At 38.1% G+C, this 25,412-nt stretch overlaps 1 protein-coding gene across 16 annotated transcripts in view; it reads left to right on the forward strand.

The window, feature by feature from the left end:
* Positions 1–25,412, forward strand: part of DAB1 (DAB1, reelin adaptor protein) — a 437,418-nt gene that overhangs the window by 285,858 nt on the left and 126,148 nt on the right. For 11 of the 16 annotated variants that reach the window (XR_003536774.1, XM_027698930.1, XM_027698929.1 and 8 more), the window contains one exon: positions 19,096–19,208. The exons of the other annotated variants lie outside the window; for them this stretch is intronic. The gene's annotated coding sequence lies outside the window, so the exon portion shown is untranslated. The remainder of the gene's footprint in view (positions 1–19,095; positions 19,209–25,412) is intronic. 16 annotated transcript variants of the gene reach the window in all.

A 25,412-nucleotide genomic window follows, 5' to 3' on the forward strand; every position in this document is an offset into this window, starting at 1 on the left:
TTTAGTCAAGGTCTTGATGGTTAAAGTTAACTGTCCAAGTCAATGTTTAGTCAAGGTAATGACTTGGTTTTTATAAACACTACCCAAGCATTCTTGCTGAATTAATCAGAGTTGTTGGATCACAATACGTTTGCTCAGCCAATTACTTAGGAATAAAAGTACCTGATTACTTGGTGTCTCATATGTCCTGTGCTATTTGGTATTATTTCTGCAGTGCTTGCCTTCAGCTCTTCTGTGGCTTTGTTCTTACAGCACTAGTTCTATCTTTAAAGCATTTATTTGCCTGGTGGATTTGTGAGATAGAATAAGTCCTGTACTATCCTATCTTTATGGGCAGGAAGATGAGGTGTGGAGATGTCAGGTACTGCTCCCAAAAGGAAGTGCAACATGTAGTGCAGCAGCAGCGTTTATGTATGTAGTTCCAAGAAAGTCTTTCAGGAGCCTGTTCTGGGCTCAGCTCCTCATAGAGTGAGCAGGAAGAGCTGGACACTTGGATGAAGCAGTCCTTGGATAAAATGAGTAAAATGATAAAATGGATAAAAATGGGAACTGTTTTGGTGTCTGGGACAAAAATAATGAAATTGATTATGTTGTCATTGTTGGTTTATAGTGCAAGATTGAAGCATCTTCGTTCTTCCAGTATGTCAGTTAAGTTTCTTAAACTGACACTAAAATCACAATCTGGACTTCAATTGCACCAGTGTTTTATTTCTTTCTTTTTCTTCTTTCTTTCTTTCTTTTTTTAAAATTTTTTTTTTAATTGTACCACTTGCAAATGCATTCCCTGCAATTACATGGGTATTAGAGTAGATATTCATTAGGATTTTACTAATCTGAACCTCAAGTGCTGTTCTGCAAATTTGCCAGCCTTTGTAAGGCAGTGCTTGACTTCATCAGCTGCACTGTTTTATTGTGAGTATTTTGATACAGTAGAATGAAAAGCATATATTCTAAATCAAGTAATTAATCAGATTGAAACGTTTTCATTTTCATACTTTGACTTGTCACATAGAGAGCCTGCAGCTCTGTATTTTGTCCTTAACACTAGTTTTTGCCCAGTCTAGCTGCAGCAAAATTACATTTCATGGTGGTGGTTTAAGAATTTCATCCATGAATCAATCTTCCATTTCTGTTTAAAGGGAGCAGAATTGTCACAACTTAGAAAAGGTGAGTAAACCCAATACTCTGAGTTCCAGGAAAGGTACCCGTGTCTGTGTATCTAATCTTATACAGCCATCAAGCACGTTTTCAAGTGTTGCAGGTTACAAGCAGTGTTTATTGCTTATAAGTGTGCAGTAAAAACAAATGTAATGAAAAGCCCTTAACTTAGTTTATTTTCAGTGGTTCAGCCACATGCACAAGTCCTTGCTGGTTGTGGTGGGGTCTGTCCAGGCTGTTTGCAGTGCTGGATCTGTTTCAGGGTCTGTGCCATATTGAAGAACCAGATCAGAGCGAGACCTGTCAGCTTTTGTTTCCTAATCAATGTATTGCTTTTTGAGGAGTTAGAGTGAAGCTCATACCCTGGAATGACCCTTGTGTGTCTGTGCAGGTGCAGATGCTGAAGGCTGTTGTGTTCCCAGCTGTGGGGGAAGCAGCCCTCCAAGTCCTAGCTCATGACAGCTGCATGACCTAACCAGATCCATCCACAGTGGAGCAACAGGACTGCTGAAGGGCTGCTTGTCACATCTTGCTCTGACTCAGTCCTCTTCTTAGATATGTGAAGTACTTGACATGAACTTATGGCCCTTGGAGGCGTGAAGATTTACTTTACTTGCTTATAGAATCAGGAAGGATGATAACTGTGGGCAAGCTTTTAAAAATGTAGTGTTCCTGAGCAGGAAAAGCCTGCTGGGGAGGAGGCTCCAGGCAGAGTTTCTAGCCTGTAATCCTTTGCACTTTATAGAGATAGTAATTCCATTACTGTTGGGTTAATGAGGATGCATAGATTGTTACTTTTCTTAAGGATATTTTATCTTTTATATTTACTTTTAATCTTATGTTTTATATTCTTAAGGAGAAGAATATTTTCTTAGGCTAGATATAGGAAAGAAATTCTTCCCTGTGAGGGTGGAGAGGCCCTGGCATAGGTTGCCCAGAGAAGCAGTGGATGCCCCATCGCTGAAAGTGTTCAAGGCCAAGTTGGACAGGGCTTGGAGTAACCTGGTCTAATGGAAGGTGTCTCTGCCCATGGCAGAGAGGTGGAATGAGGTGATCTTTCAGGTCTCTTCCAGCCCAAGCCATTCTGTGGTTTTATGGTTTTATGATACGTACAACATGAAAAAATAGGGCAGTGTAATACCTAAGTACACAAAAGCACTTGCTGATTTTTATTCTCTTGAATTTTGTATGTCTGTGTGTATGGATATATGTGTCAATATCTTATATGTATGCAAGGATTTATTAGCTGCTCTTTTTATTATATAAAGATTTCTCTGGTCTCCAGGTATTGTCAAGCAGTTAAACTTGAGAGATTCCCCCCACCCCTACATAGTGATTACTCCTGTGGGTAGAGGAACATCAGTTTCTTGAGAGTCTTTGCAATTCCCCAAGCCTGAAGGCAAATGAATAGAAATTTAGTGGACCACCTAGTTCTTGACACAGAATTCTCCATAGAGGAGTCTGACCTAATTTATATTGTATTGAATCAAATAATCCTATCATGCATGTGTGCTTGCTGTTTTGTTCTCTTTTAGCAGGCATATTGCTCTCTTGCAAAAACTTCAGATTTAGATGTTAGGCAATGTCCCTGTGGTTTTAGGAGGTGCTTTTACTTAGTGAGTACTTACTGGAAAATGACATTTTAGAGGACATTTGTGAAGAGGGAGACAATCAGGACAGAATACTAAGGCTGCTAGAAGTATTTATACCTGAATGTGAGTGTATCGTTTTTTAGCACTGAGGGTAATCAAGAGTCCTCTAATACGGAGTCCTTCTGTTATCACTAAAGATGGAGCTGGAATCTCCCAAAAATGCTTTTTTGTAGCAAACAGCAGTATAACTACCTTTATCATCAGTGTTACAGGGATACTGGTGGGGGTTTGATGTGGGTGATTGCTGCATTTCATCTTCAGAGGGTTGCTGATGATAAGTGGTACTAAATGTATTTGTTTGGGTCAGCATGTTTTGAAGCTAATTGGGAGCTGATTATCATCCAGGCACTGCAGTCGTGGCCTCCTAAAGCAATTCCTGGTGTGCAAAACCCTTTTCTGGTGTTACTCTTTAAATTGCAGGACCCATCAGTCTGTGTGCCCCAAGATACACTGTAATGCTTCTCAGTCAATCTATGTATGGAAAAGAACTTTCTAAACCTGCACAGGTTTATCATGTTTATTCTTGGAAAGCTTAGGAAAGTTGTGGATCTGCAAAAATTCAAAATCATAGCAACAGTTACCTGAAAACAGTTCTTTGCTCTTTGACTGAGTAGGTATCCCAACTGCAGAACTCTCGCACTTGTTCAGTGTCATTCAGGAAAGTTTTGCTTAATTTTACCAAGACTTGCTTTTTTTGCTAAAAAGTATAGCTCTTCCCTTTTAAAATATGGAGTTTAAAACCTATTGGCTTTCCAGTTAGAGATTGTTTTCCCCTCCACTTTCATTTTAGGACAGCTGAGCATAAACACCCCTTTAGACAGGGTTAGTGGTTAGTGAGTTAATGGGTTTGGCAGGCACCAGGTGGCTCTTCTTGGTTTAGGTCTCTACAAAATAAGAAAGGTCTTACTTCTCCAACTGTGGAACAGACTGGATGATGTTACACTTTTCTTGGACTGTGTGGGGTCAACACGAGAGAAGACAGAATAAAGCACTGTATAGTACTCTTAACCCATGTAAATGATATTTGAAACCAAAGGAAGTTCTTCAACAGGCATTTTCCTAATTCCTACAGTGGCCCATTGCTACAGTTTTCCCTCATGACTATCTTTAAGCTTCACAGCATACATAACTAGGAAGAAAATCCAATGTCTGAAGATAATAGATTATGAAACATTAAAATATTTTTAAAAAAAAGGAAAAAATTTGTATACTGAACAATAATGGACGTTAAGACTATCAGTTGATGTAACTTTTAAACAGCACTAAATGACTTGAAATGCACACTTTCCAGCAAGTGCAAAAAGTTTCAGAGTTGCAGTGGGTTCTGCAGTGTTACTGTATTCTAGTCATGGGAGAATTTATTTTTATTGTATCTTTTCATCTGATTTCATTCACACCAACTGTTGTTGGTTAGAAGTTGAATCACTCACGCACAGCATAAAGTAACTTCTGGAACTATCTATCTTAGTTGTACCTACCAAATATAATTTTATCCATCAGTTGAAATGTTTAAATGAGATTGTTGATGTTTGTAGTTTGTAGAATTTGGAAATGCAAAGACTTTAATTATGCCCATTTGAAAATGAAGAACTTCAATTACTGGGAATCCAACTGATGCAATACACATTTCTTATTTTTCTTTTACATAACTGTCTTCTACCCTACTGAAAGATTAGTTACTTAGAGAACAGCAGGCATCATATTGGTAGTTTTTCAACCTAAAGGGTTATAATTCTTTTTTTTTTTTCAGTACTTGAAGTAACTGAGGGAAAAATTGTGAGTGATCTCAGTACACTGTTAAAAAAAAAGTGCTTCATTTCTGTTCCTAGTTACTTGAGATGGAGCTCAATAAACTATGCTAAAACAACAAAGAAAATGAGCACTTCCAACTTGTTTAACCTTCATTGGATTTATTCAGGTGCCTCAAGTAGTTGCTCAGATCAAGCTGGGATGAAGAGATCCAAGCCGGCAGGACTCAGTGCTCCTGCAGGAGCAAGCAGTGTTAGTAATTTGACAGCCTTTCCAGGACCTGTCAGTCTCTGCCTGGAGACTGGCCATAACAGTTCAATTGGCATGTGCTTTTTGCCAGATTAACATGTAATAGGTCACTTGAATTCTCCCCTTATTGAGTTCATACCTTTCGTTTAATTCTCTCTCACAGTAACCTGTCAGTGTTGATGGGAGGAAACAAAAGCTTTCTCTGTATTTAGGTAGTTAGCATGAAAAATTTGGTTTACCCTCTTTTTGATTTCCTTGTATAACCTTTACAAATCCAACAGTTTTTAACCTATCATATTTTGCTTGTGGCTGTGCTGGAGTAGGAGACTCTGCTTCCTTGATCTTGAGGTTAGTGATGATGGTTTGCAGTAATAACTTGGACTCCAGTGCATTGATGCAGTAGAGGATTCAGGGCTTAGGAATTTCCAGGTAGCTCCATGATTAAGCCAAGCACAAAGGTAATTAGGAAAAAAGCAAAACACTTTTAAATACTACTTTAATGTAGTCCAGCTGATATTCAGGAAATAAACAGTCAATGCAGTGAATATTTTATTTATATTTCGATTTTTCCCTCTCATTCCTTTGTGTAACAAAATACACAGTTAATTTTATTGTTACTGCCTTTTTTGTCAGTTTTCTTCAATTTTGAGGGCTATTGGCAAATTCAAACCTTTTAATGGCATTAGATGATTAGATGACCTGTTAGGCATTCATGTCTTAACTGTAGCAGTTATACCACAAATATCAAGGGTCTTGCCAGTAGGTGGATTCCCCCCCTTTTTTAACATAATGAAGTTTTTTCCATTCTGGGAGTTTTTTTCCTGTGGATGTGCATACATTTTGAAATTTGTTCATTGTGCCACAGTGACACTGACAGTGCCATTTGAAAATGTTATGGCCCCGGTAACACCTGGTAGATGTTTGCAATAAAGACTCCCCTTTTTAATTACACTATAATTAATACAAAACAAATCAACAGGAAGTGCTACTTCACACAGCATGTTGGCAGTTAGCTCAAGTTTAAAAACAGTAAAAAACCATCAGTGAGTTTAATAAAGATTACTTTATGAATGGGTTTTTATTGTGGTTGCTGAAGTAATCAAATCTCAGATTATGGCTTCAGGACAGTGTTCTGCCCACCGTCCCTGTGTGATAGTTTTCATATATTCTGACCTATTTTTCTTCTTTCTGAAAACAAGAGAACTAAAATGTTTGCGAAGTCCTAAAGAGGATAACGAATTGAATTGACCACTTACTGTTCCTGGCACTGGATTTTATGATCCTTACCTCCCTGGTGATGTAGTGAGCTATTCAGCAGCACTGTGTGAGAGTTACAGATGATGAAATTTGGTGAAGTTCTTTCAAATCAGAAGCACTACACTGATTTATATCAAATGAGGGCCTGTCCGCTGTTGCTATGTTACATTTGTAGCAAATGCTAATTGATTTTGGTGCATAGAGATCCTCAGAGAAAAGTGAGAATTGTTACTGAGTGAATCCCACTGTGCCAAGCTTCAGTTTCTGGATTTCAGTGCGGGATGCTCCTGGAGAGGACATGAAATCCTCTATATGTGAAAGAACACTAGAAAAATAACTCTGCCACAGCCTCAAAATGGGTCTGAGACTTCAGCACTCCTGACTTTGGGGTTGATGAAGAACAGCAAGTGATTTTCATAAAGGAGCCCTGTTTGCAGTTTTGTTTTGGTTTGGTTTTTTGTTTGTTTGTTTTGGTTTTGGTTTGGTTTGGTTTGTTTTGTTGTGGCAGGAGTGTTGATCCAAATATCTACCTGTATTTGGTTGTCCCTTTTGAATGCAGAGTTTCTCATGTTTCATTCTTGCATAATTTGTTCTGTTAGACTTTTGGGTAAGGTGAAGAGATTGCAGAGGGAGGAAATTCCATGGGATGGTTCTGTCGCTCATCAGTGTTTGTGGAAGCAGCTGTGTTTGTTAACTTACACAGGATGTCCAGTCCTGACAGCTAAAATTTAGGTGAGAGGAATCCTGTTCTCAGTCACTGAATTCCGGCTGCCTTTTTCCAGACAGCAGAAGTCCAGGGGAGCAGATCATGTGCATCAAGCTTCGAAATATTGCTCAAGCCTGTGTAGAGAACTAACTCTGTTCTTTATTGCAAAAATCATCTCTAGTTCAAAGAACAGATTGCAAGTGACCCATACACATTGTGGGTGGCTGACTCTGCTAATCAGTATTTTTAGATGGAACTTTTTGGTGCAGGTGGGAATTAGTACAGTACAGAGAAGGCAAATAGTACACGTAGATGTCATGTGTTTTGTGGATCCAGTAATACAATAATAAATTGATGAATACAGTGTTGATTTTCTTCTTTGTGGCTGAAAGTATGTACATAATTTGCAATGTAGACAATGAGTAAAGGGCTATAATATCGATTTTAATGTCTTTAATGGAGTAGCTCTAAGACTTTTTCTCATTTTGGTGGACTATGCTGCTTTATTTTTGGCTGTTTCACAGTACTTATTTATTTATTAATTTAAAGAGAAGTACTCTTAGATTGAATGATAGTGAATGTATCTCATTTTCATATATGCACATATATTTTCATGAGGAAGACTAACACTGGATTTTTCCAAGACAGTCTTGGTTTGTTAGGAGAAACAAGCATCAAGAAACCACCAGGAATTGTGCTGATTTAGTGTACATCTACTTTCTTCTCCAAAAAAAACCCCATTCTGGAGATCCGTGTAGGGTCACTGTTGTATATTCAAACAATACTAGAAAAAAACGAAACAAACTGAAATCAGGATCTCTGAAGATTCCTTCCCATTTTGGATGTGAATGTCACAGGTGTTAGAAAAGACCAACTTAATCCTGTTATAGTCAACAGGAATAGAAGTAGTTTGTGATAGCTCTCAAGTTTTCACATTAATAAAGTGTGGAAAAGTTCAGCCTAGAGTTACAGAAGGTTGTTGCACAGGCTTTGATCCCTGCTGGCACAGATCTTTAACATCTCAGTATCACTGCATGGGATAAGATGCAGACATGACGACATAGTGTGTATTAATCTTGCTGAGTCCTTATGAGAGTCCTAATTGTTCCAGCAATTGCTTCCTGTAAGAGGTTGGCTATACTGGGTACATTAGGGAGAGGACAGTGCTGAATAGAATGAATTGTGTATTCAGATGTACTTTAGCTTGTACTTTAGTTGCAAAAAGTGGAGAAAATCTTGTCTGCCTGTCTTGAAAATAAGGGGGGTGATGTCTGGAGGAACAGTTCCAATGCTTGACAATTAATAATAGCACTTTGAAGGGAAGCTTTTAGCAGAAGGCAAGCACGTAGGTTACAGAGAAGTACAGAGAACAATGTATTTTTTGTGCTAATACGTTGAGATCAAATAACTCATTAATAGGAGAATAATTTATAAGGATGATGCAAGTAGAAGAGTAAAGTTCTTCTAAATATTAATCTATTGCATATATTATTTATTGTAATAGAAGTTTGAGTAGTAGACATGGGAGACCAAAATGCCTTGCAACTTGTAGTAGAGTTCACAAAGTGCTTTTTTAAAAGAAATTTCCTTTAAGTGAAAAATGCTGGTGTAATGTTTTGGTGAGATGCTGGAAAAGCAGTAACTTGTAAAGTTGGTTAATGCATCTCTGTGCAGTGGTGCGAGAGAGAAACTTCTTTGTCGTGGTGCAGTATGAAGTCTGCAGGGCTCTGAGCAGAGCTTGCAGATAAAGGATTTAGGGTCACTCATTCTGAGGAGCAAATAGTGTGCACATGACTACTACATGTGCACATGTGGGGAGAAGGTGTAACTTACCTGTGGAGTATTGAACTAGGCACAGGAGAACTGGATGCTTGGTAGTGTAGGAGCCTGGTTGTGCAATGAAGCAGTTTTGCCTGAATGAATCAAGGATGTTTGTTCTCTCCAGTTTTTTAATATTTAAAGCTTATGAGAGAGATCTTAATATATATATATTTAATATATGTATTGTATAAGATATAGAAAAACTTTTCTATTAAAGTAGGAGTCACTAACAGGGTCTTATGGTATCATAACAACATCTTAGAATCATAGAATGGCCTGGGTTGGAAGATTATCCAGTTCCAACTCGCCCACCATAGGCAGGGACACCTTCCACTATCCCAGGTTGCTCAGAGCCCCATCCAACCTGGCCTTGAACACTTCTAGGGATGGGACAGCCGCAACTTCTCTGGGCAGCCTGTGTCAGGGCCTTACCATCCTCACAGGTGAAGAATTTCTTCCTCATCTCTCATCTAACCCTCCTCTCTGTCGGTTTAAGCCATTTCCCATTGTCCTGTCACTCCAGGCTGTGAACAGTCTCTTTCCATCTTTCTGGTCGGCTTCTTCAGGTACTTGAAGGGCTGTTAGGTGACCTTGAAGCCTTTTCCTGTCTGGACTGAACAATCCCAGTTCTCTCAGCCTTTCCTCATGGCAGAGATGCTCCATCCCTCTGATTACTTTGGTGGCCTCCTCTGGACTTGCTGGAACAGGTCGATGTCCTTCCTGTGCTGTAAATCACACTTGGGAAGAGAAACTCTTGAGTTTTGGCACCAATAAAAGTGTCTTATTGACCCTCCCACCTCCAGTCTAACATACCAAAGGTTACCTTTTTAAAGTCAGAGAAGTCCATTACATTTTGTTGTTATAGCCTTAGGAGCTGTGCTACAGTGTACTCAATAATATTTCAAAAATGCAGTGTGAAAAACAGCTCAGGGAAGAGTCAGGATACAGAAAAGAAACAGCTGCCATTATAGGTACAATGTGTTATTAACCACAGCCTCCCTTTTGTTCACTGAATAATTGTGTATTCAGAAGTACCTTGTGAAACAGTGTAATATCTGTTAATAAACTGGAGTGGGATACCTTTTATTTGTTTTTTGCAAAGGTGTTATATGCTGGCCTAGTTCTTCAGGAGTATGTGTAGACAATTATGTTATATATTCTATTTTTGAACAGTCTTTTTGTAGTGCAAAGCCTTACAGATTTCTGTCATTCAAAAACCTGACATGACTCTGAATCCCCTCCTGTGATAATTCTGATTGATCACTGATGCTTTTAAGGCACTAATACAACCTGTAGAAGAATTCTTGGTGTGTGACAGAAATGTATCCTGCTTGTTTTGGAGAAGTGGAGTTCATATATGTTCACAAAGATTTGTAAAACAGTTCCTTGTATATCTTTGCAAGGATTGTAAGTTAGTCAGTGTGTTGCAATTGAGGCTTCAGCCTTCTTTATATTTTGTGAAAGCTTTTGATGTGTTTCTTACTGTTCTTGTATGATTTTCTGGCACCTGTTGATGTTTGAAAGATGGTTGTCATGTTTCAGTGCAGAGGTTTGGGTAGAAAACAGCTTTTCTGATGTTAGCTGCTGTTAACTTTTTTGGAGTTAGTCAGAGATGCTCTTCCTGCCATTATGTGATCTTCATATATTGTTGTTACTGATTCAGTTGTGTGTAGGAATGTGTTCTGCTTAACATAAATAAAATGTTGCCTGCCCTTGGGTTTATGCTGTGGTAAAACAGACCTAATCGTGCTCTACTTTAATGCTTTGTGCTGTTGTTGTGTAGCAGTAAATCTTACAGACAGGGGTTCTGTCCCCTGGGGATCCAGTTTTCTTTGTACCCAAGTGAGCAGTAAAAAAAGCTTTTCCCCTGCATAGAAACCTGTAGGCCTGTGAGCTCTGCATGTGCTTCTGATATCAATGCCTTCATATATGGATGTAGGTAGAAAAAGTAACACCACTTTCTGAAATGGCCATCATAGCTTCCTAATGAGACACTTAGATTTTTTTTCCTCTTGTGACAGAGTTAAATGTTACGTATTAGCCATAATGCTTAAATTGATGAAGTGTAAAACTAGTGAAATGGGTTACCAGGAAAGGAAGTGAAAATATTATGAACCATATGCCCTAATTTATGTCTTCTTAGAAAATTCATCTAATGAAATTAAGTATTTGGAATAATTCAGCTTACAATATTCAACAAGAAGTACAGCAGTAATGGTAGGATGATCTTGCTTTTAATATAGTAAGGAAATTACAGCTCCTTTTCTGGGGAGGAACATCAAATCTCAGTGTGTTGAGATCCACGTGCATCATCAGGTCCAGTTTGAGGTTTTTCCTATGAATAGGCTTACACAATTTGGTGTAATTGAGTAGCTGTGACAGCAGCTTCTGCTATGTTCTTTGTGACCCTTAACAGAGGCAAATAAGATGCATGTTCTTGACATGAGTTCTTAATCCGGTTCCTGGTACCCTGAGTTAGCTCTCCTTTCCTCATGGCTCCTTATTGGGATGCAGCTCCTCTCTTACAGATGATTGTCTCATCCACTCTAATCCTCCCCCTCCCCTGAAGCAGTTTTTACCTCTTGACTCCCAGACTAAACCTCCCAAGTCCTCCATTATTAAACAGCACTTCAAAATTCTTCTCTTCTGCTTCTTGTGATACAAGACTTCATGTCAAAGTCTATTCCTTTTTTCTCTGGTCTGATACTTGTATTTTATGCATTCAAACTCAGCAGCTTTCTGGGTGCCTTGATGGAAAGACAAACCTCTTGCTGTCACTTCCACTGGTTTGTGTAATTTCAATTCAGAGCGGTAATTAAAGAAACAGCCCATTTTCCAGGACAATGTTAATAGGAATGTGGATGCACATTTTAATTCCTTCTGGAGGCTGCAGGAGGGTTTATAGTGTAGAGGCATTTTAGTATAAAGAGTCGCCCCTGCAGAAGTGCGAAATCTCATTTTTTACTTTAGGTAGTTTTGGCTTTGGGATTTTTGGATTGTGGCTTTTTTTGTGTCTGTTTGTTAGGGGGTATTCAGTTTTGGTTTTTTGTTTGTTTGTTTTTTGGGGGGAAGGGGTTTATTATTAGCAAAAAAACCCAGATCCATTGTTTGGAGACCAACTCTTACTCTCGGTTTCAAAACTCAGGAAGCTTTTCAAAAAACATTCATAATGATTATTTAACATGGTCAAGACATGATATTTCCCTACAATCTAAATCTTGGAAGTGATTCAACTCATTCCTCTTCCCTCATGTCCTGAAAATCACACCAAAGCAGACACCCTTGACATGTAAAATTGTAGCCTGAACAGTTAAAAATCTGGCAAAGTTGCAAAGTAATTGAAGGGAGTAATTGAAGGGAGTGGGAAGTGTCAGTCAACCTTATCCACAGGTGGTGCTTCCTGCCCTGGCTTTGAGTAGAGAAAATTAAAATAGGTAACTGTAAGGGAATTATTTAGCAGTGTTACTGTTCATAGCAGCATCATAAATAAAATGCACAGAATTTTTGGTGATATATCAGACCTTGAGATCAAAGATGTAAGAGGTGGTTGGAAGAGCAGATTGTGTAGGGATTATGTACTCGTTAAGGTACTCTGGGTCTGGTTCTTTCAGTCAATGGAACATGTGTTACAGCCGATGACTCCTGTGAGGTGGAGCACAAGGGTCATAGATACCAAGAGTCCTGTTGACTCCAGTTAATGGGAAAGAGAAGAATTTAAACTACATTGGAGTTTGGGTCTTAGAAGAGAATGTGAAATGTGAGGAGCTTGGAAAATGGATCCAGTTTGATGAACTCTTACACCTGGGAAGTGATTGAGAGCTTCTAAAGAAGAAATGCAGTACGTGTAGTCATAGTTCTTGAGCAGATTCAGGTGCTTTGCCTTTTGTAATTGTTTGGCAGTTCTGATGCTGCCAAACTACCTTGTGATGATTCAGATATTTCTTATCAAGAGTTTTTTAGCAACTGGTATGTCATTAGCAAGAACATAGTAAATGTGAGGGTGGTGAGGCACTGGATTTCCTGGAGAAGTTGTGGCTGCCCCATCCCTGGAAGTGTTCAAGGCCAGGTTGGACTGGGCTTGGAGCAACCTGGGATAGTGGAAGGTGTCCCTGCCCATGGCAGGGGGTTGGACTGAGGTTATCTTTAAGGTCCCTTCCAACCCAAACCATTCTATGATTTTGTCTTCTGCCACATAATACCAGTACTGACTGTTGACTTCAATTTTCAGGAACCTGTAAAAGTACCTCCACCTCTACATTTTCAGGATAATCATTGTGTTTTTAATGGCTATACATGTCTGAAGCATTTTGCTTAGGAAAGTGAGTTTGGGATGTGTTGTTGGAATTCAGTTGGAGGACGATATAAAGAAAGATATAAATAAAAACAATATTACTCTCCTTGGGCCTTCACTAGAGAATTCAAGACATGGAAATGCTAAGTCAGTGAGTGGAAATGTCATCCTTCAAAGACACATGAAATACAAGGACTATGATAAAAGTCTTGTGCACTTAAAGGTAACCGAGTTACAAAGAAAGCTTGTAGTTCATGGAATTATATCCACGAGTCTTTTAATATACTCAGGTTGTTCTTTATCTCCTATGGAACATTTCAGAATTTGTTTCCCTGGAGGTGACTGAAGTAAGGCAAGAAAAATCCTACCTGATCTTTGATAATCCTTCACATGCATGGTAATACTTCAGAATTATACTATCATTGGATAATTTGCTCTTAAATCCTTTCATTTCTATGTTCCCATCCTAAAAAAAATCCCTTAGTGTTATGGGGAGCCAGGGATTGGATACTTGAAATACCTTGGCCTTGTTGCCAGTTTAGTCTCATCTGCTTAGACTGATTTATTGTGGTTTTTTTTTTTCAGAGGGCAAGACTGAAAAATACATTTCTCCCATTATAGTTAATAGATTCAGGAAGTAATTTGCAGATCAGGAAACAATGGATCTCATCTAATAAAAGCACTGCCTAGGTAATTCATAAGGAGGATAAACTTGTATTGTTAAGCTTGCACATTTTGCTCGTATTTGTAGGCCATATATTGCTCTCCTGTGCTTTCCACCATTAAGCAGTAATGTTATTGCATTAGTAAAAAAGCACTGCTGCTTTGACTGGCTTTCCAAACCACATACAAAATCAAATAATGCATTTTACTGAATTATGAAGAACTGTGTTATTTGTTTGTAACCGCTCACTTAGTTATTGCTCTCAGGGCTCCATGTTACAATTTAATCACTTCTCTGCGTCTCTTGAGTTCACACAGGCTGGAGTGAGGCAGTGAGGGGACAAAGCAAAATGACTGGCAGCTAAGTGTTTCAATCAGTCAAGATACTGATTTATTTCTTTGAGGAGGAGTGCAAAGGAAATGAGAATGGCTGTTTTTTGTAACTGATGTGCTGAATAGTCATCAGTTAAACTGTGGAGGTCATACATATGTGCTGAAATCTTGGGAAAGGAAAAAACCCACTAGAGTGTCTCTTGTCACCCACACTGCACACAGTCTGTGGGAAGCTTCTGATGTTCAGCATGTCCTGAAAAGGCAGCACAAAGGATGAGTCTGGAATCCTTTCACTTACGGCGTTTTCATCACAAAAGAAGTGATATGAAGCATTAAAAGGCAGGGTGTTAGCAATTCTTTATTGTCTGTCTAGTTACTGTATACAGCTGTGAAGTTTTTAACTGTATCCAGGAGGTTGATACTGCAGAATGTTTAAACTGCACCAAATGAATTGCAATAGGGAAGGTGGTATGAATATCTGTGCCAATGGATCCCTTTTGGAGTAAAAAATATAACTCAACTAGAGCAAACATAGGAGTAAAAACATTGGTGGAATATGATAGCTGTACTTTAAAAATATTCGTAGGTATGCCTGAATAGGAACAGATACATTAAAGTTTTCATTGCCGACTTTTGCAATAGAAACCATGTAATTTTACATCCCCCTTGAAGTCTTGTTTTTAATCTGAAAAAATAATAATTTTCAGATAGTCAAAGCAATAAATATCCTATAGCAAACCTGACAGCATTAGACGATAGAGTTAAGAGATAGAAAAATTCAACTAAAGTTTTTTGCTAATGGTGTAAAATCCCTTCTTTTGCTCAATTCTGTATTCCATCTGAACTCATATAGATATAAAATCCAGAGGAAGCAAGCAGATAGTTTTGAATGAAATTAGGTCTTTCTACGAGTTTAAATCTCCAGAGCCCAGTGAAAATCTGTGCTCAACAATCATTGCTTTTACAGTAAGGAAGATACCTTACCTATCAAGAGACTGCTTTAGTGGTGTATTCCCTAGAAAGCCCACTCTAGCCTAGCCTACATTTCATGTTCTCTCTCTAACCTAAATCCTGAGGTTTTCAAACAGTTTCATAAAATGTATGCACTAAAATTTGATGAAAATGTGGCTGCATGGAAAAAGAACTACTTTAGGAGAAGCTTTTGGTGCTGACAGTAGGGAAACTTTTTACTGCCTCATGGAAAACTGCGTGGCTGAAACTGTGACTACAGGGAGAGAAAAGGGGACTTGCCTCTCGGTCAGAGGAGAAATTTCCAGGTTTGCTGCTAAATGCACTCTGGGGAAGTGAAGGTATCTGTGGTATGAAATGATAAAAGATAAAAGCAGCTCATTTTATTTCAGGGACTGGATGGCAAAGGAGAAACCCCACTTCTTGATTACACTGATTTCTGGATGTTTTATGCCTGTTATAGGTGCTGCATCCAAATTAATTGATATTAAGACAGATTTTGAGGCCTGTTTTGTCTCTTTCATAGGGAAAGTGCAAGATATGGTGATAGATATATGAACATGATAGTTGTGGAAGATAAAGGAGAAGAGAAAATGTGCTGTGGGCAGGAAACAGCTACTTCAGCATTTCTTTTCCCTCCTGTCTATTTTTTCTGAGCTAACAGTCCATTCAGTCTGAATACAGATCTGTTCTTAATGTGTTGAACTGCATTATTTAGCCCACCACTGCAAGCCAAATTGTTATCCCTGGAGATAAAATTGCTAAGTTGATTTAATGGAGCTTTGTAATCTAGAATTTCATTTATATCTTCTTTTGGATCGGTGCACTGTAGCTTCTCTGTGTTTAGTAAGGATGATTCTGACAAAAAGGCACAAATACGCGGTGATAGCAGCTCTTTAGCTCCTCGATGCCTGCAAGAAGTGGAGACCCTTGTCTTGTAAGAAGCACTTAAAACTTGCTATTAAGTCCTGTAGTGCCTGTGTTCGCAGCACATCGATCCTTTAGAAGTGAGACACTGAAGAAGCAGATCTCTATCGTGCTCCTTGGCTGTGAGTGATTACTGAGAAACACAGAAAAGACTACCTGAGTGGTTTATTCATAATCTACTTAGTGGCTGCATTCCTTACTCCTGCGTGGTTTGAATGCCACTTGCTACAACCACCAGTTGAAAACACAACCAGCCACTGGCTGAAAAGATCTGCAGTGGTTAAAAATACTGTGAGACAGAGAGAGACAGATGGATCAGATAGTCCTCTGGAAGAATTTGGAGAAGGATTACGTAAAAGAGAGAATTTGCAAGCCTGGAATGTGTTTTTCCCTACAGTATCTATTTCAATTTTAGTGAAATTACTTTCAATATTTAGGTTATTTCACGTTTTGTTATAATCTCTTGGAGGGAGATCAGATTTGAGATTTACAGTCTGAAAACAGGTTGAAATGGTTCTTGATGATGTCTGCAATGTTTTGCAAGGTTTTAGCAGCTGATATGGTGCAGATGAGTGCATAATACAAATAATAACATTTATTTTCTGTATTGCAATCCCATTCCCTAGAACTGTGGAGGTGCATTGGAGCTCTCCTTCCCTTCATTTCCCTGCATGATCCTAGACACTGTATAAAACAGGGGAAACTCCCCTCAGTTATGTTTTATAGCAATTTTCTGATGAGGAAATACCAGAATGATGGGACTCTGGTTATGAGCTAGTCAGTGGTGTCAGTATTCAGATATCAACATCTTTAACTCTTTCTTTCTTGTTGATTAGATCAAACAATAAATAACATATTCAAGATGAAATTTTAACAACAGATAATTGGCTTTGGAGAACTGTGTGGCGCTGAAGATGCTTGTTTGGCAGCAACCTGTGGTGCTGTATATAGGAAGGGTCAGAAATGGGATGAGTACAAGTTACTCATGGTGTCTGATAAAAATGATAATCCCAGTGTCATTCTCCCACATGAAGGAGAGAATTATGAAAGAGGCCACTAAAATGTTTTTTGCAGTCGTGTTGTGAGTGGACTGTGAGTGGAGCAAGACTGAGATTTAGACAAGAAGCTGTAGTAACTGGCTTCTGAGCCAATAACTCATAGATGGGCTGTGCAGAATTTAAATTAACTCATGGATCAAGGTGTCCATCACGTTGTACTGAACCTGGTCACTCAGTACTGTCTCTAATGAGGGAGGGGAGAAAAGATTCCATCTAACCTCTCAGCTGTCCTGTCTTCCTCAAGAAAATGTATCCACTAGACCTTTCCAGATTGTTTTGCATGAGGCCTCACCTGATGCAGGAGCACGTGAGCTCTGGCTACAGAGCAAAGTAACCATCTCACCTGGCTTGAATAGCATTTACTGTGTGGAATCAGTTTTTCTGCAACAGGTTTTTATAGGATCAAGCTGCTTCTTTCTGGATTTGTTTGTGTATTTCTTAATGGAAAAAATAAAAAGTTCTGAATTACCTGTGAAATGCTGAGTGTTTAAAGCTTTCTGCTTGCTAACAGTTTTCTGGTTTGTGTTTGTTTGTCCATAAAGTCTGTTCTTTCTTGAAGTATTTTGTCTCCTCAGAGCAATCTCCAGCTAAAAGTAAAACCAGATTTGCACCATAAGCAGTTTAGTATCTTGAAGCTGAGATTTGTGTTAGGGAAAATATGATCGTTGTGATGCAAGGACAAAAGGTGGTCTTGCCCAGATTCCCATGTTGGTCCATAATTAATGTATTTCTTTCCTGTTAGTTTCAAAGGATTTCTTTCTAGTCAGGAGTTAAATGGACCCATTCAGTGTTTATATTTATGCAAATGATCGTTGTGTCACTCCAGTTGCAACATTAAAGAAAAAAAACCAGATATTTTACATGCCTTTGAGTATTAAAGTGATTACAATTACCTACATAAAAGCAGTTGCTTTATTAATTAATTAACTTGGAGAAAAAAGGCTAGTGACCCTCTGAAGGAATATCAATAACTGGAACATTAATTATGTAAATAAGATCTGTCTTTACTGTTCATTACTCATAGTTTAACATGAAAATTGCCTTTTAAAATAATGCCTCATTCATATATTTCAATAAATATCTAATCTACCTGGTCTGTCACTTGAATCTGGAGTTTGAGACAAAGACTCTGCAGTGACATGGGTACAGCCCCTGTGGCACTTCCTTTGAGCCACCAGCACCCAGTCCTAATTGCTGGGCTGGCATTTTTTGGTTTTCTGGGGGTCATCCTCTCTGAGGCAGCAGTCCCCTCTGGGAATGAGTTCTTGCAAAATTTGTGTCCAGAGAGATGGAGTTGCTGTGTTTCATAGGTGAGGAAGGAGAGGAAGAAGCAGCAAAATATTTGAAGAGGTTTTGTGACTCTTGTAGTTTCAAAAGGGAGGCCGTAGCAGAGCTGCAGAACCAGCCCATCTCCAAATCCTGTTTGAGGCTGTTGAGATGTAGAATTACTAAGCAGAGGTAGTAGTACCAAGACAAACCAATACCACAGTTAGACCATGTGTTTGGTTGCTGTGAACCTGTGCGCTCAGTAAACTTGCTGCTTCTTTTTACCTTTTGAAAATGTGACTGTATGCCTCCTGGCAAGTGCTGCAGGTGATTTCATACAGGCTATGAGAATATTTCCCCTCTATTTCCTCTGCTTTTTTATTTTCTAAACTTTCACAGAGTGTATTAGCAAATTCTGATGTAGGATTTCTGGTGGGTTTTATTCCATTTCATATCCCTAAAGACAACAGTCAGAGGTTTCCAGAGCTACTTCTTACTCAGGTGTCTGAATATACCTGTAAGAGGAGAAGGAAAGCTGTGTTTCTTTTTCATAATATCAAAGACTGTGCTGCAAATAATCTTGTTTCAGTTTTGGGTATGCAGACAAAAAGTAGTAGCCCTGCAGTCCCAGAAAATCTTTTACTTCCCACTTCCTTAAGAGTACCTGCTTATAAGCCTAAGATGTTCAGATTTCCTGTTTTTAATGCCTTAGCACTCGCTTTGCCCACAGCAGGAAGGGCTGATGAAGAAATATGTGTGTCCCCCCCCTTTCCCTTGTAGCATGATAAATTGTGGAAGTCCTGATTGAAAATTCTAATCACAGCCTTGCAGTCCTTCAGATCACAACCCTTGACAGTTGATTCACTCCTTTTCATGCCTGCTGCCTCTGACTGCTCCTGGTGCCTCTTATGCATGAGTCTATCATTAGCACACAAAGCATGATGGATTGGTTGGGGTACCTCTGTCCTTAGAACCTGGGAAATGCTTCTTTTTCAGAGTCAAAGAACCTGTGTGTGAAATCGTCATGAATGAGAGAAGAAAGTAATACAGTATTGGATGTGCCCGTTTGCTGCCACTGTTTAGACAGAAAATGATGCATTATGGGGACTGTAAGTATATGGCCTGTTTGTTTGGGGTTTTACTCCTCACTGGTGAACGATGCAGAAAATCACAGATTTTAAGCAATGCATAAGCTGAGTCAGGCAAATACACAGAAGTTGTAGTTTTTTTTTTTGGAAATCAGAACTGTAAACACTTCCAAAATCCTACTTAAAGATCAGCCTGTTCATGAAATCTTTTAACTTTCAGTGTGATCTGATGGCTGAAATGATTACAAATAGTGGCTTTTGGTACTCACTGTGGATTCCGTTCACTTTTGTGGATTCTCTTCTATAGACCCTTTCAACAGGAAACTTTTGCAAATGTTTGCATCTTGCAAATGCTTTTATTCATCTGTGTGACTTGGCATTTAATGTTTCAGTGAACAAGACAGTTAAGTTTTGGCTCCAGTGAAAGATTGATAGGAACAATTTTCGAATGTGGTATCACAACAAAGTGAAAATATGTCATGTTCAAATACTGAGCTCTGATGCGTCATGTGGTCTTGTAATAAATGAAATAGCACTACAGACCTGACAGATCTGCAAGAAAATGGTTTTAAATTTATGATGATTAATTTTCAAGATGAACTGCAATGAAAAAAATTGTTAGTAGATACTTAAAGAAGGTAAGGGGAAACAGCTTTCTGAAATGAGAACAGGCAGGTAATGATAAAGCTGCCTTCACTTTTATATCATGCTTTCCTAAATTTTTGCAATGGGGAAATTGATATTCTGGCTGCTGCAGCTGGCATTAACAGCTACTCATGGAACTGTAACATCTCATGGAAATTCCTCTTCTTGGATTTGTACTATTGCTTTGTGCCAGTTGTCTCGGAAATAGGAGTATCGCAAAGCAAAGCTGAAGATTTTCTACTGGGTCTGTGATTCTCTCAAAGCTATGAAAATAAAGCTGCACTGAACTTAGTGAGAAAACAGAAGTAGCTTGATAGTGCCTTGAAAGAAAAAGAAACTTTCCTGAAACTCAACATGTTAATTCATCTTGAGGATTTGCCACTTGAATATTGACATTGTTTTGCATTAGGACAATTAAATGTAAAGAATATTGTTTGGTAAAGTATCAACCAATTTATTTAAACATTCTTAGGTAGTTTCAGGCTAAAACCAGGCCTTGATAGGTCTTATATTTTGCAAGAAGTCAGCCGTATATGGCAAGTGCTTAAGTTTTATTTGTATTGATTTAGGTTTATTTCCAACAGTGGGGTTCCTTGCTTCACTTCTTTCCATTTCACTGGGTTTGCACAGATGCCTTGGCAATCAACAAGTGCAGAATAGCTTTCTGCACCCATTAGGACTTTGTAGTTGCTGGCAAACATGATTTAATGAAATGAGTGAAGGAACTATACACTGGGACAGATCCTGGATCCAGTGTAAATTGGCAGAGCTCTGTTGCCTTGCACAGCTGGTTTGAAGTTGTTGTTCCGTGCTGTTACAGATCAGAAACTGCATTAAACTGAGTGATGATTATGTGTTAACTCTTTCTTTGGTAGCATTTAGTTCAACCGACACTTGCTTTTTGATTACCAGTTGAAGACTGTCTTAAGTAGATACAGGCTTTTACATATACACACATACAAAGACCATCTAGTCAATATATAAAATAATATATTAAAGCAGTGAGTTTATTTTGCTGCTTATTTGAGTATTTGTTCAGCAGTTTTTAGCCCTGCAAGACCTCTTTGCACGTCTCTTAATGTCTCTCTTGTAATATGAACTCCTGCCAAATGCAGGAAGGTAAAAGTGTTAGTTTGTTTTAGAGTCGAGAATACTCTGGAAGACTTTCATGATCAGGACTGATCAGTTACACTGTGGCATTTACAATTGGATAGAATTCAGAGTTTCTTAAGCATAAATGTTCACAAGCACTCCCTGTCTCATGTGAATGTGTTGTTCAGTGATTCTGATGTCTGTTAGCACCTGACATGAAGTGACCAGAAAACTGTATTCATAACTTTCAATAACAATTGGATTGTATCTCTTTTGCAGTTTCTGACAAGTTTAGCTCTCAAATAACCCGTTGTTTTTTACCATCTGAGCTGGTAAAGGTTTATAAGCTTTGGAAGGTAATTCAGAAAACATTTGAGTTGTACTTGCCATCGAAGGAGAAGTTCCATGTGTAGGAGGCTGAGTTATATTTAGGTGGGTAAAACTTCATGATTGTCTTAAGGATTTATATTGTCTGTAGTTACACACAAGATCCAATGGTCTAAAGGCATTAGAAAAGTGGTTTTATTTTTAAAAAACATGTTTTTCAGTTCTCTATTTTGTCTGTGTTAAATTAGATTTTCTGATGTGTTTAAGTCAGTGGAATTTCATCTTCCATTTCATTACATAAGCATCATCAGAAAAGATTTCATGAAACGACTATAAAGGCATATCCAAATTGCTCTCTATTACCATGGAGAGCTGCAATTCTGGCCTTTGTAGCTGTACCCAAATGAAGGTTAATCCAGGCAGCAGGAGCACTGCCCGTGTGCCAACTGTGCCAGCTCTGTTTCAAGGAGACTGTCCAAGCCTGCCCACCACTGTCAGGGCTCACTTTTCACAGCCTAGTCCTGGCTAGTTGGGGTCTAACTTAGTTCTGTTCACACAAGCTGTATTCCTATTTTCTGGGTTTATGTGTGGCGGATTTTTGCAGCAACTGGAGATTCTAAATGTAAACTCATCACATTTTTAAATGTTCTAAAATTAAAAAAAAAAAAAGTAAACCTGACTAGTTCGTGGGTTTTGTGCGTGATCTTGTAGTGATCTTGTGTGAGAAGGGGATCCTCTTGCCTCGAGTGCCTGCTGACAGGGATGAATTGGTGTTGGGTCTCATTGACTTGTCTGTGGCTTTGCATTATACCGGAATTGGCTTGAAGAAAGATTTCCAAGATTTTCTTAAAATGTCCTATAAATACATTTCACTAAATAACGTGGATTCTTTTTAAAAATTTTAACAGACTTTTCCTGATTTTCTTTGCTTGCAAATTTACTGTGAAAAAGGTTTCTTATTTACAAAATATTTATCACTGTAATGAAAGTATGTAACTTCTTAACACACAATGGAAAAAACTCGTAAAACTTTTAAAACTAGGTTAATATTTCAGATTAGTATTCTAAATCCTGTCAAGAAGTACCTAAATTATATCAACCTCAGTGACTAAATTTTGACATTTACAGATGGGCCTTTGACTTTACAGTTTCTCAGATGTGACCTGCATATCCTAGGCTACATCAAATCTGTAGTATGGAGCTGGAATCCATCTCTGCAGGCAAAATTTTTTTAAATTTCACTGTAAATACTTTTTATACTTTAAGATAGTTTCCATTTGAGATGTGACTTACCACTATTGATACAGTTATTAGATAATATTGGAATTATTGGTTATTAGAATATTAGAACTAATTTGAATTAAAGAGTGCTTATGAGTTTTGGACCTTATGTGAAATATTTTGATACGTACTTTGACAAGATGAGCCAAACCGTTGGTGGAGATTTTAGTTTGCCTCTGAAACTGGACAAATATTTTTCTTCTAAAAAATGAGTGTAGGAGCTTCAATATGTGACAAACTTTTCAATTTGTTGGTGGAGCTGCTCATACACACCTCTGTGCTTACTCAAAGGGAAATTTGTGTACTTGGAAGTTTTGTTTGAGAGACTTTGCAGGTTCAGAAAGTTCACCATGTAAACTCAGTGTATGTGCCTAATGGTAATGGCTGGGAAAATGAAAGGTGCCAAGAAAGCTAAAATTCCATCCTGCTCTGCCATTGTTTGCTGGAAGTGACCAAATCATTTTTGCAATAGGTAATACAATATTCAAGTTCTATCCTGGCAGATGAAGGCAGACGAATAAAAAGACACTAAGATAACATATGAAGTCAAGATTTGTACTTCCCCAAGAAAATGTGGATATCTATATAGCCTATTTTAAGTCAAATGCCATACTTTAATATGTAATAAAAATGTGTTCTATAATAAAATTGAGAAGACTGTATTGATGTGTTCATGTTTTAAGCAATAATCAGTGTGGCTTGTCTAAAATGGTCTAGACTTTTATTTTAACATGTAGTGACAAAGTGGAAAGGCTGTACAGACGTATGGTGCTTTAATTAATGGGGGCAATACTAAGCTTTGAAAGTCCTCTGGAGCTTTTGTCTCTGTTGGAACATTGTCTGTGCTGTGAATCTTCCCTAATAGTTAAACCAAATGAAGTAAAATAGCCTTTGGGCTATTTTGTTACACTGTGTTGTTGGGGAAAAATTAATCCTGTGCCATTTTGCATTTGCTGTCTGTGAATCAAACTGTGAAAGCTAATTTAAAAACTTTCACACTCGGCTTGAATGAGGACTGTCAGTGCTTGGAGAATGTCAAATAGAACACAATTAGCTCCAAGTGGGCTAGCTCAGATATACCCACCAGCCTCAGAATGCCCAGCCTTAATGACTGCTCTGATAAACTAACAGAGGTGACAGAAAAGAATTTAAAAGAATTAAGTTGCTGCTGAAAACTCACCCTGTATAGAAGAGATCTTTGAAACCGAAGTACTTGTACATCAAGGGGCAGGGAGGTGGTGAGACCCTGTGGAAAGTTAAATACAGCACAGAGCTGCATCTGTGAAAGGGAGACAAAACCACTGATGAACCTGCTCAGAAATTTTAAAGACATAAGTTATTTAGGTGTTTTTTAATTGTTGACCAGTAAGTTGCCATTTATGGTCCCTGAAGTAGTTGAGTGTCATAGGTATTTATAGAAGAGGCAGCTGGTACAGCTGTGGTAGAGTGAAGTCCTGGAATGTTTACGGGAACGATGGAACTACTGCTGTTCTAGTTTGGAGAAATAATGGGGGTTTGAAGTTAATCTCTTAATTGTATCTGTTTATCAAATGCTGCATCGACCTATAATGGGGACATCAGGTCTGAACTTAACTGATAGAGTGAGATTCCAAGCTTTGTTCTGGGTGTTCAGAGTAACTCTCACACTTAGGGATGTGAGCAGATCTCTCAGACTGCAGATGTTCTAGAGATGGGGATTTTGGGAAAAAGACTGAAGAAGAAATAGCTGAAGTTGTGAGAAGAGTTATCTACAATGACATTAGCTGCCACTCTAAGTATAATGACTCTTCCCTTGAAAGATGAGGTTTGTCAGTCACAGTGGACTGTGGCTTTTGGATATTATTTTTCCATGACAACATGTCAGAAAATGTGTTTAGAGCTCATTCAAAACCTTTTTATAATTTTTTCTTCCCTGTTTTTATTGGAGAAGGCTACCTGCAGAGTCTTATCTTCAGGTGCCAAGTGAGGTCTCAGCTCAAGTTACTCGATGAGAATTATAGTGAGCGACCACTGATTTTCCTCATGGAGAGAGACCTTGATGGTAAATTGAAAAGAACTCAATCTGTAAATTAGCATTTTACATGTCATGCCTTCTTACTTGAGCAACACGAATTGTGCAGACAACAGCAACATTTTTAGTTAATGAACCCAGCCATGAGCACTGTTCACATTTAACATATTTACAGGGGGTAGCATCCAGTCAAAAAAAACCATTAATTCTTTTTGCATGAATACTGTGTGCATGAGTGCATACATTTGTGTGTGGATTTGTATATATGTGTACACTATTAGTGTATGCAGTGTTAAAGCATATATAGTAATTCAAGAAGAATCACTGAAGAAGTTTCATTAGGCATGTAAATATATTCAGCAGAAGATTTAAAATAACTCTTTAATGGAAATAAAGGAAAAACTGTGCCATTTGACATGAGAAATCTATTTTGAACTGTAGTATATGCACAGTCTGTTTTTTGCTTTTCCTTGCTTGAAGTTGTTGCCTGAAATATTATGGTGGCATGCAAAGGCTTGAAGTTTAATTTTAAATTTAATTTGCTTGGATGCTGGCAGGATATTTTTACATAGTAAAATGGCAACTTTGTAATATTTGGCACTCAATTTCTATAGAAATGGCATTCAGGATACAACTTTGGGCTCATAAGTAAAATAAGATGAAATCACACATGTTAATGATGATTTTAAAATATTTTCAAGATTATGTAAATGTAATTTCTGCTTTGATTTTTTTTTTTTAGTTTTATGGGCATCGGGGGGGAGAGTTTGTAACAGTAATATATATATATTTATATATAAAGCTGTGAATGAACTTTTTCAATCTGTTAATCCAAATGTTCTTTAATAGATAAAAATAGAATCAAATTA

This window comes from Neopelma chrysocephalum, unplaced genomic scaffold (genome assembly GCF_003984885.1).
Source record: "Neopelma chrysocephalum unplaced genomic scaffold, ASM398488v2 Primary Assembly neopelma1_135, whole genome shotgun sequence".
In the NCBI taxonomy this organism is placed as follows: Eukaryota; Metazoa; Chordata; class Aves; order Passeriformes; family Pipridae; genus Neopelma; species Neopelma chrysocephalum.